Source organism: Vipera ursinii (genome assembly GCF_947247035.1).
Source record: "Vipera ursinii genome assembly, chromosome: 4".
Lineage (NCBI taxonomy): Eukaryota > Metazoa > Chordata > Lepidosauria > Squamata > Viperidae > Vipera > Vipera ursinii.
In genome coordinates, this window is record NC_139514.1 from 24,704,965 (window position 1) to 24,715,597 (window position 10,633).

Genomic DNA, 10,633 nt, shown 5'->3' on the forward strand with positions numbered 1-10,633 from the left:
GCTAGTCGTTTCCAACTCTAGGGGCCGGTGCTCATCTCCGTTTCAAAGCCGAAGAGCCAGCGCTTGTCCGAGGATGTCTCCGTGGTCATGTGGCCGGCATGACTAAACGCCAAAGGCACACGGAACGCTGTTACCTTCCCACTGTAGTGGTCCCTATTTTTCTACTTGCATTTTCTATGTGCTTTCAAACTGCTAGGTTGGCAGAAGCTGGGACAAGTAACAGGCGCTCACTCTGTTACGCGGCACTCGGGATTCGACCCACCAAACTGCCGACCTTCTGATCGACAAGCTCAGCATCCTAACCCACTGAGCCACCGCATATTATAGACCAAATACATATAGAGAACTATAGGCTAGCTGAGTGAATAGTCTGCTGCCTACTGCTATTACAGAGGTCCCCGACCTTTTGGGTTCTGTGGAGAGGTTTTTCCGCAGACCGGAGGGTGCATGATTTTGTGTGCTGCCTGCATCCCGCAGATGGGGCTTTGCTTGTTTGTGCAGACTGGTTGCTGGCATGATGCGGCCTGGTACTGGTCCACGGACCAGGGTTTGGGGATCCCTGTGCTATTGTCTTCTTCTAGTGAGAGGCCAGGGAAAAGATTCCAGGAGAAAGAGAAAAGATCAGGGTTTGGATTTCTTTGTGTCTCCACTGTGTCTGGCAGGCTAGGAAATCCTGAATGCATCCCAGGGCTGTAGAATAACACAACTAGTCAGGAAAATATGACAGGCTGATATAGAAATTCTCCTTAAAAGGTACCCAGATGGGAAAATATGTCCCCTGAACCCTGAAGAATGGTAACCAGTAAGATAAAGTTGGCAAGGAAAATGTAAAAAATATTTTAGTTCCCTTCAGTGCTGCTTTGTTCAGTTTGCATAGTTTTAAATGAAGGACAGCCTTTTCTGCTCTGGCCCTCTAGAATATCATCGCTCTGGAGATCAGATTGGCCCCAACTCTGATGGCCTTTTGTAAGGACTTGCAGACCTGTTTCTCTGTTTCTGCCTGGGGTCCCAAGCGTGTGATAGAGTCCATTTCCTTGTTGTGCTGTTGTTGTTTTTAATTTCTCCTCGTTGCTATGTGTTATTTTTGTATATACAAATGTCTATATATGAATATATATCTGCATTTTTAACCTATTTTGAACACTGTTAGCTACCCAAAGTCATGCATTTGAGATAGGCAGCCATATAAACCTAATAAATAAAATTGAAAAGTGGTGAAATTTATTTTTAGATGTATTCTTGGAAAAAGGGAATTGGCAATTCCTTTTTCTAATTGCCTGTGCTTCCCAATCCATATGAGAGGAGCATTTTCCCAATGAAGAACAAATATAACTATGTACTTTGGCTAAGTAGAACCTTTTCGTCTAGGAAAATTAACAGAACTGCTGGAACTCTGACAAAAAATGTAGGACAGTAGAGATCTCAAGAAAGTAACTGGTATGTATTTATAAGTCTTCACCCTGCTAGTTTTCCCCCTTAATTCTGAAATGTGCAAAGTGGAGCAGAAACAGAACATTTGAAAGAAATATGCAGCTTTGTTTGTATTAAAGGAATATCCCTAAAAGTGTCCATAAAATATCATGAATGTACACACAGAAATGAAGCCAAATCTTTCGCGTTGCAGTAAAATGTATTTTTCTTCACACTGCTGTTTATTTTTTTTACTTATTCTGACAGGATCCTGGCACAAAGTAGAGAAAAATGATTAGTTGTGTCAAAATGTAAATTCTATCAAAGAAAACAACATATAAAAGTATGCTTCCATATACTTGGGTTGATAAATGTTACTTATTTCAAAACTAATGTTTCTGTCATTTTAAATTACAGCTTTTGGAGGCTTTATTCTACATCATTTAACATTCATGAATTACTTTCTTGCACCATTTTCTTCTATAAACCTGCTTCCTTAGCATAAAAGGCATGTCAACAATTAAGAAATGCTTCAGATTTCTCATTTACAGCAGATTTGTAATCAGATATGTAAGTCATCATCCCACAAAGACTATATAGATGATAAAGAAAGGTAAATGATCAAGTCCAAACAGTTATCTGGTTTTGCAACAGCCAAATAAAAGAGGTTTTATCTATGCTAGATGCTTTTGGTCAGAAAGAGAAAAAATATAGTGACATATGTGTGACACAATGTACAGAATACAGTTATATCCATTTTCTTTTTTTATTAGTTTTACGAAAACAAAATTTTACAATATATCCCCAAATCCCTCCCACCCCAAACCCGCCCACTTCCCCCCCCCACTTCCCAGAGCTAAATACAGGATTATAGTTAGTTACATCCATTTTCTTGATGTACAGCTTTTGGAGATGGGGCTCCAGCAGCGCTGATTTTTTTGCACCCTTTATCTTATTGGCTATTAAGAATTTTAGGAGCAAGGGGTGCTCTTCACTCCTCTCTTTGTCTCTGCTTTGATTTTCTCTGACTGGAGGACTGATAGTTAATTTTATATGGACCATGGCAAGTTGGCTGTGGCGAGTTGTCCCATTCCATTCTATACAGTTTGCTTTATTTCAGGAAGAACAGCATTTATTTTCCTTCCTTCCTTCCTCCCTCCCTCCCTCCCTCAAAAATGCAGGATATAAAACTAATAACTCAGAAACCATAAAATTAGGAAAAATCAAGATTTGAAGTACAGCTGATAAAAAAACCAACTGGAATTCTTTAACCTGGTGGTAAGCAATTACAATTTTTGTTCATTTAAGATATAAAAAATGCAAAAAATATATGAGAAAAGATGGAGTACATGAGAAAATGAACAGCATATTACTTTAAAAATGCAACATCAGGTTTTGAATTTGTATCAGAAAAGGTTAGCTCATAGATTTAAAATCTCATCCAAGATCTGAAATGAATGCAGAAGGCATGCATTTTTAGCAGATTAGGTATAAAGGCCTTTTACTGCAACAAGCATTCGTTTTTCAGCCCACACTCCCGTCATGCAGATCTTACTCCTTTGTTGTGCAGGATAATGTACAGAAGTGGAACTTATTTTGGACTACCAATGCACAAATGGCAGGTTAGAATTTTTTATTTATGACAAGGGCTACTCAAGCACATGCTATCATAGGAATCATTTGATACTGTACATACTTCTCACCTCAATAATTTAATTTACATAACCAGGTAGCTAGCAAAACTAGGGAAGCTGGCAATATGGATTTAGGTTAGGTATCTTTACTGCTAATAAATAAGGTGGGGTTAATGCAGAATTTTGAAAACTGTTAAGAGTTTAAGTCTCAGTGAGTTAATTACTGTGCAATGAAGTCTCCAAGGACCACTATCTCTGCATAGTTGGACTGAGTTGCTTATTCTAAGATAAGCATTTTAATTTTCCCATGATTTTCCATACCAAATTGCCTGACAAACCACGATTTCTCATACCAAATTGCCTGCGAATACTAGCTTTGAGGGAGTGTGGGGTGTAGCTTAGAGGAGTGGACATATGTAAAACTAATGAGAGAGCTCTGCCTGAAGCTGTATAGAATTTGGTACTGGCTCAAACTTCTGGAAAAGAAGTAGAAGAGATGAAACCTGCTGAAGAGATGAAATCATGCTCTTTCAGTACATATCCCACACTTAACATACTGAAGTTGATTTATTGGGGATAATAATAATCAGTAGGGAACAAGTAGGGGAATTTTACTGGCCCAGGCGTACACAGAATCTGTTGTAAAACAAGAATAAGAAATATGCATGGTGGCACAGTATAGTGTAGGAGTGTGCTCACTGCAGTCAGTAATATTTGATCTAGGTATTACATAGTCATTGCCTATTTATTAATGCACAGTATATTTTATACATCTTTAAAAACATGTACACTTTTAATAATACTGCTTATTGAAAATTTCATGTAGACATTCTTAATGGATACAAATGTGAGGAACACTGTGTTTATGTCCCTCTCAAGTTTTTAATTAGTGGTTTTTTTCTTTAAGTAACTGGCAATTTTTGCCTAAATTTTGTGCAGCATGCAAGCATACAGTATGATAAATACATAACTTAAAATGCTGCAGAACTAATTTCCTGTTCAGTTAGGACAATTAGAGCATGATGCCTGGATATATTATTTAGTCTTTAAACAAAATGTAATCATAATAAAAACAATCTACATAGCATAAAAACAACTGGATTGTGTATATTTAATGAAGATCAGATGTTGTTTACTGCCATTATATTACAATAGTTGGAATCAGGCACTGAAGCAGAACAAGGAGAACTATGCCATCTTGTGGCTAGATCATTTTTATCAATTATTGCAAAGAATTGGGAAGAAAAATAATTGTACATTTATAACATACCAAACAATATAGTCTGATGTGTTCAGTCTCATAGCATTAGCAGCACTTATCCGCAGGACAATTTGCACAGGATTTACATTCCTGTGCAAGTCCTTGGTGTTCTCTAAACTGGGTTGTTTCTTTGTAGATGTTTCATTATCCAACTAGGTAATACCATCAGTGCTAGTGAGTGTAAGGTTTGCTCCCTGTTTATATATACTAGTTTGCATCCCCGTGTTGGTAGTGCTGTAGTTTTCTTCTTGGTAGTTCCTTGAATAGGGTATTGTTTTCTGCTTGTTTGTTTGCCTGGTATTAATCTCTGCTTATTGGGTGTTGGGTTTTGAAATGGATGTGTTCTAGTCAGGGCTTTTTTTCTCATAGAACGCTCAGAACGGAGTTCCGGCACCTTTTTTGGATGGAGCCTTGTAGGATAGGCAAGCCGGGTTGTATGACATGTGTGAGTTCCGGCACCTTTTTCTTTTACAAAAAAAGCACTGGTTCTAGTCTTTTTCTTTCTTTCTTAGCTTTTTTATTGAAAAGTGTGTAAATATGGTTTGTTTTTATGTGTCCATTTTGGCAGAATACCAAGCTTCCAGCAATTCCCTAGCAGTTTGGAATTTAGCTTGGCCTAGAATACTCAATTTCCCAGTTGAAACTATAGTTGAGTCTGGCTGTGTGTTTTAAGATTAATGGACTTTCATGATGTCTTCTGACTGCTACTTGGTGTTCATGGATGCGTTCTGCTAGTTTTCTGCCTGTCTGTTCTACATGGTGGTTATATTCCTCACTGTATATTGTACATGATTCCTTCTTATGCTACTGGTTCTTTTGGTTTACTTAAGGATGTTTTGGAGGCTTGCGTGCTACATGATGCCTTGTGGTTGCAATAATCTGTTGGTTGCTTCTGAGATGTTTCTGATGAATAGCAGCACTATCCTGTTTTCATAGCTTGTATTGGTTGTGCTGTAGTAGGCTGAGTGGGTCAGGCACTTTTTAACAAAGTTCTAATGCTATCCATTTTGTTGGAGGATGGTTTTCTTTTTTCTTTTGGTATCTTGGGTTGCTGCAGTGCTCATCTGAACATTGTTCTTAAACAACTCCTTTTGGGGGAGGTTTGGTAACTTGGTTAGTGCGATTTGTTTTTCATTTGGCTTGCATTTGTAATCTACCATAGTTTCTTCAGTTTATGAAAATATTCAGGAAGGGTAGTGTGCTATTGGGTAAATTGTACAATATTTGCCAGGGACAGGTGTCCCAGAGAAGTAGTATTTTCTATATTTTGTTCTCTTTGGCAAAATAGTTCAGTAGAGAATTATGGCATTTTTATTATATGAGTTTATTTACAAATATAAGTTAAGATTTTTCCATTAGATAAAATAAACCATTAGTTCATTATTAATGTTTGTTATTCAAGTCTACATTTATTTAATTGATATTAGTAGTTGTTTGTAATTAGTTTTTCCTTTTAACTTCAATATGCCTTTACAATGAATTTTGGCAACCACTCTGAAATTGTAAATGAATCCAAGTCAGTGCAGTTCTCTATTTTTTTCTAACATAAATACATACCCTTATGTGCAAAGTCCTGAAAAGTTCAGAATGTATGATACTACTCCTTCTCTTATATTCCTTTTATGCAACTCCTCCAAATGCAAAATAAATGTTGAACTATTCTTATCACTGCAACATCTGACAAATCTGAAAGGAACATTTGGCATAGAATCATTTTTCTCTTACACAAATTTGTAGGTGTGAATTCATGTTTTCAATACTATTCACAGCACTTCAGTGGATACTATGATTATTAATGTGGCCATTATGATCCCACTTTTGTTTGAAATTGGTCCTGGAATCTTTGAAGCAGAGTCACCTATGTCTAAGTCCAGTCTTATTTAAGGTACTGAGTAAGCATATGACACCGTTTCAAATGTTTTCAGTAATCAACAGGATATTTCTTATGATTTCTACTAAGTAAGACAGTGGAAAAAGTTCAGCTTTATAGTAATTGAAAAGTCACAATGGAGTTGTTAATTTAATTAATTTAGTTAATTAAATTTATAAAGAGTTGCTTCTTACTAATCAAGGCCAAGTTCTTAGTCTTCTCAATTTTTCCCCCCAGTAGGAAACATCTGGTATTATGTCCCCAGAAATTGAAATCCTGAAAGATTTCAGATAACCACTGCCGTTTATTCTGATGTGGTAACAAGAAATGAAAACATTTGCAAATGAAGAGAATATACTTAAGGCAGTAAGCTGACCACAGGACCCCTTTGGAGATTTTGTTACAATTCCACTGCACTGCCAACATTTTTTTCAGCATCACTGTAACTTTGAACAGTTATGAATGGGCACAAGAATTACCTGCAATTATATTGAGTAACGTAATCTAAAGTGAATCTATTGTAAAATCTACGGATATTGTTGATATTGACATTAATTCTGCTTCCCATTGTCTAGGCAAGATTTAATTGGCCAGCTAATCAGTTCATACCCCATGGAAGGGTTCTTTATCCTAGTTTGGCTCATGGCTGTTAAAGAGCAGTTGCTGCTTTTCTTGGTCAGAAGTTGGAAACTTGACATATTAAAACATAGACCTGTCTCTTGAAGTCAGTGTCACTCTTTTTCACTGTGTCCCCTTTTTGAGATGACATCGGTCTGACAGCAGTGTAACCATATGTCAATTATAAGAGCATATTTTTCTTTTGTAATTAGGAACCTTGAAACCATGCAACCATCATGATATGAGGGAAAAAGCACTCCAAACTGAACTGACAGCTGACTGAGACCAAACCATCAAGGAAGACCAATATTACTGTACCATGATATGCTCATACATTTTTCACAAAAATATTTTTTACATGAAATGTATTAAGACACAAGTGCTGAGAACTGAGAATTAAACACGTTATGATATATACAGTAGTTGATTCCAGTGACATGAATATAGTCTAGGCAAGAGTAGCAGTCCTGATACCACAATTTTGGCTTGTGGTCTTCTGGGGCAGTGTGCACTCACAAAATTATTGGGCAGTTGCTTATTTCAGTGTGATAAATAGAAATAGATGGAAAGTGGAAACAGACTGCAGGAAACAGCAGCAACTAGCCTTGGGGTATACTGATTAGGGCAACTGTTAGATGGCAGCAGAGATACATAAAATTCTATCCTTTATCTCCAACTAGTGGTTATCCATTTTTTTTCAACTCAGATCTTGTAGCTTCATACAGTTATCACCTACCAATACTAGGGAAGTGCCCTGAGCTGCCACTGTGTGAACAAAAGGTCTACTTTGAACATGGCCAATTAACTCTCCAATAAAGCTGGGAGACCTATCACAGAGGTCTGTCTTGGCTTCCAGAGCATTACTTATGCCTCTTACTGACTCATGAGGCATTAATTTTGCATTCCCCCTTTCTCTATAGTTCAAGAGAACATTGTTATACTTGGTGTTAACATGGCTTTTCATGTTAACCCTTCCTGAATATTTTCATAAACTGAAGAAACTATGGTAGATTACAAATGCAAGCCAAATGAAAAACAAATCGCACTAACCAAGTTACCAAACCTCCCCCAAATTGTATACTTGAATCTTTTCACCATATTCCCCAGGTCTTAGTCTGCTCATCCACATAGCTACAATATGTGTTAAAACTACTGTATATAATTTTGATTGTCTTCCCCCCCCCCCCGGAAATATCTTTGGCTTTATCCTTTGCTCCAGTAAATAAAATGCACTATTTGGCAATGTAGAGAAAGAGCTTATTACAGCAGTTATGTTGGGCCAAGAAAATCCAGAAAATAATTGGAAAACAGCAAATATTTCATTTTTTATACTTGTTTTGCTGTCATATGGATTTTTGTATCTTATATCTAGTAGGGTAAAGAATCCTTTCACGGGGCATTAATTGATTAGCTGAAAGTTGACCACCCAAGGGACTGAAGGAAAGTGATCAACATATGGAACAACTGTTTCTGCAGACGGACCACAGATTTGCGTTTTGGCAATGACCCACTGCAGAAGCTGGGCTTGGTTTTGATTATGCCTTGGTCAAGAGCTTGGATTTTTGATGCAGTGTGGGAGGCAAAAAATTCAGTTTCATATTTGTAAGATGATTCACTTGGGGATAGCTAGGTCAATTGTCCACTACAAGGAGAATGGACCGTTTCTTCTTCATTTCTCAGTCAGTACCTCTTATCCACTCCTCAAATGGGACACCAGTCATCCATGCAGATTTGTTATGATATCTAGGTGATGGGAAGGTCTTTGGGCTGCAGGTTCTTAAATGAGTGTGGTTTTGCCAATTTACCAATCACCAAAGGTTTTAGCTTCTCTCCGGTTAAGCTAGTGCACAGCAGAACTGTGAAATGTTATTCAGAAAGTTTTCTACTCTTACATTTGTCACCCCTTATAATGAGGCTCCTGTTAAGCATTTCCTTAAAAAAGAGTCTTCACTTGTCAGCTACCAGTTCTGCATTTCACTTTTCTTGACTGTGGTGCAGAATGGACTTAACTGGTCAAGTTATAGAGAGTAAATTAATACTGTGTGTCAAGGTCCAAGTGGTCATAATACAACTTACAGAGGTTGTCAATATAGAGAGGTTGGCTTTCTATTGTGTACATATATGTCCAGTCTATGAAAATTAGGTCAACTTAGGGAGGTGGTCAGTGTAGGAAGGTGGTCAACTATGGAGGTTTTACTGTATTCACATCTCAACAGCACCCCCAAGTATTTTTAAAGCTACTGAAGAATAATTGTAGTTATTTAAGATGCAATAGCTATATCCCTTTTCCATCTATGTAACTGAAAGAAATCAACTGTGCTGTGCAACTTGATAATGATGTCCCTTATTCATTTTAACCATTCATTTTCACATCCTTTTTAGACTTGCAATAATTAAATCAGCCAAAAAATTATGCCCTAATGAAAGCTGACCCTGCTAATTAAACAAATATTAAACATTATACACTTTTCTGGAGTAACTTTAATTGAGGAATACTTTTAAATAGATAGGGATGGGAAGCTTATGGATCTTTGTGTAGGAAGAAAAAAGATAAAGGTAAAGGTTTTCGCTATCTAGTAATGTCGAAGTCTAGGAGGTGGTGATTTCCATTTCTTAGAGACAGGGTTGTCCAAAGACAGGTTGGTGATTATGTGGCTACATAACTATACTGTATTCTGAGGCACACAGAACACTGTTACCTTCACACTGAAATGTTACCCATATCTACTTGCATTTGCTTGTTTTTGAACTGCTAAATGGGCTTACTAAATAAATATGCCTAAAAATAGTTGCTAATACATCTCCTAAATAATATGCTTTGTTAGGCTAAGTGGTTCTTCCTCCCTGAGAATATAAAATAGCAACTGGTTTCATTTTAAAGTCATTTAACAATCTTCATCAATGGTTCAGGGCAATTCACAAAAGCAAACTAAAAATAAAAAGAATGAAACTGATTTAAAGTCTGCAGTCCTAATGATGAAGTTATCTTCTATAATATATTAATAATTGCCTAAGAATATTAGTATTAGTAATAAATGAACAGATTTCAGCATTGTCTTAGGAGCCGTAGGTGATGAAGATGCACTGAAGTAAAAGAAAGGGAGGTATCCCAATTCTTGGTAGAAAAGATGTATTTGACTTGATGCACTTTCAAAAACTTATTTGGAATAAGTTCTTCCCTCTCCCCTTTATGTGGCCATAGGTGCCAAGAATTTCAATGCAGTCTAATTGCTTCATCCTTTCTTTGCCAGTTCAACTGATTTCCATGCTAGCTGTGAAAGTGAGGAAGCAGCATACCACATATAGGCTGTGTTTTCAGGGCATACATACAGTATAAAGGTAAAGGTTCCCCCGCACAGGCGTGCTAGTCGTTTCCGACTCTAGGGGCCGGTGCTCATCTCCGTTTCAAAGCCGAAGAGCCAGCGCTTGTCCGAGGACATCTCCGTGGTCATGTGGCCAGCATGACTAGACGCCAAAGGCGCACAGAACGCTGTTACCTTCCCACCGGAGTGGTCCCTATTTTTCTACTTGCATTTTTACGTGCTTTCGAACTGCTAGGTTGGCAGAAGCTGGGATGAGTAACAGGCGCTCACTCTGTTACACGGCACTCGGGATTCGACCCGCCAAACTGCCGACCTTCCGATCGACAAGCTCAGCATCCTAACCCACTGAGCCACCGTGTCCCTTTTACATACAGTATTATCCATGGTTAACTTACCCTTGGTTTACTCAGCCTAATTTACTGGATTCACATGACACACCAAAGCAACAGCATATAAGCAACTGCACAAAACTGGACTGTCATTAGTAGTATATAAAGTACAAGCTAGTTCACACAAA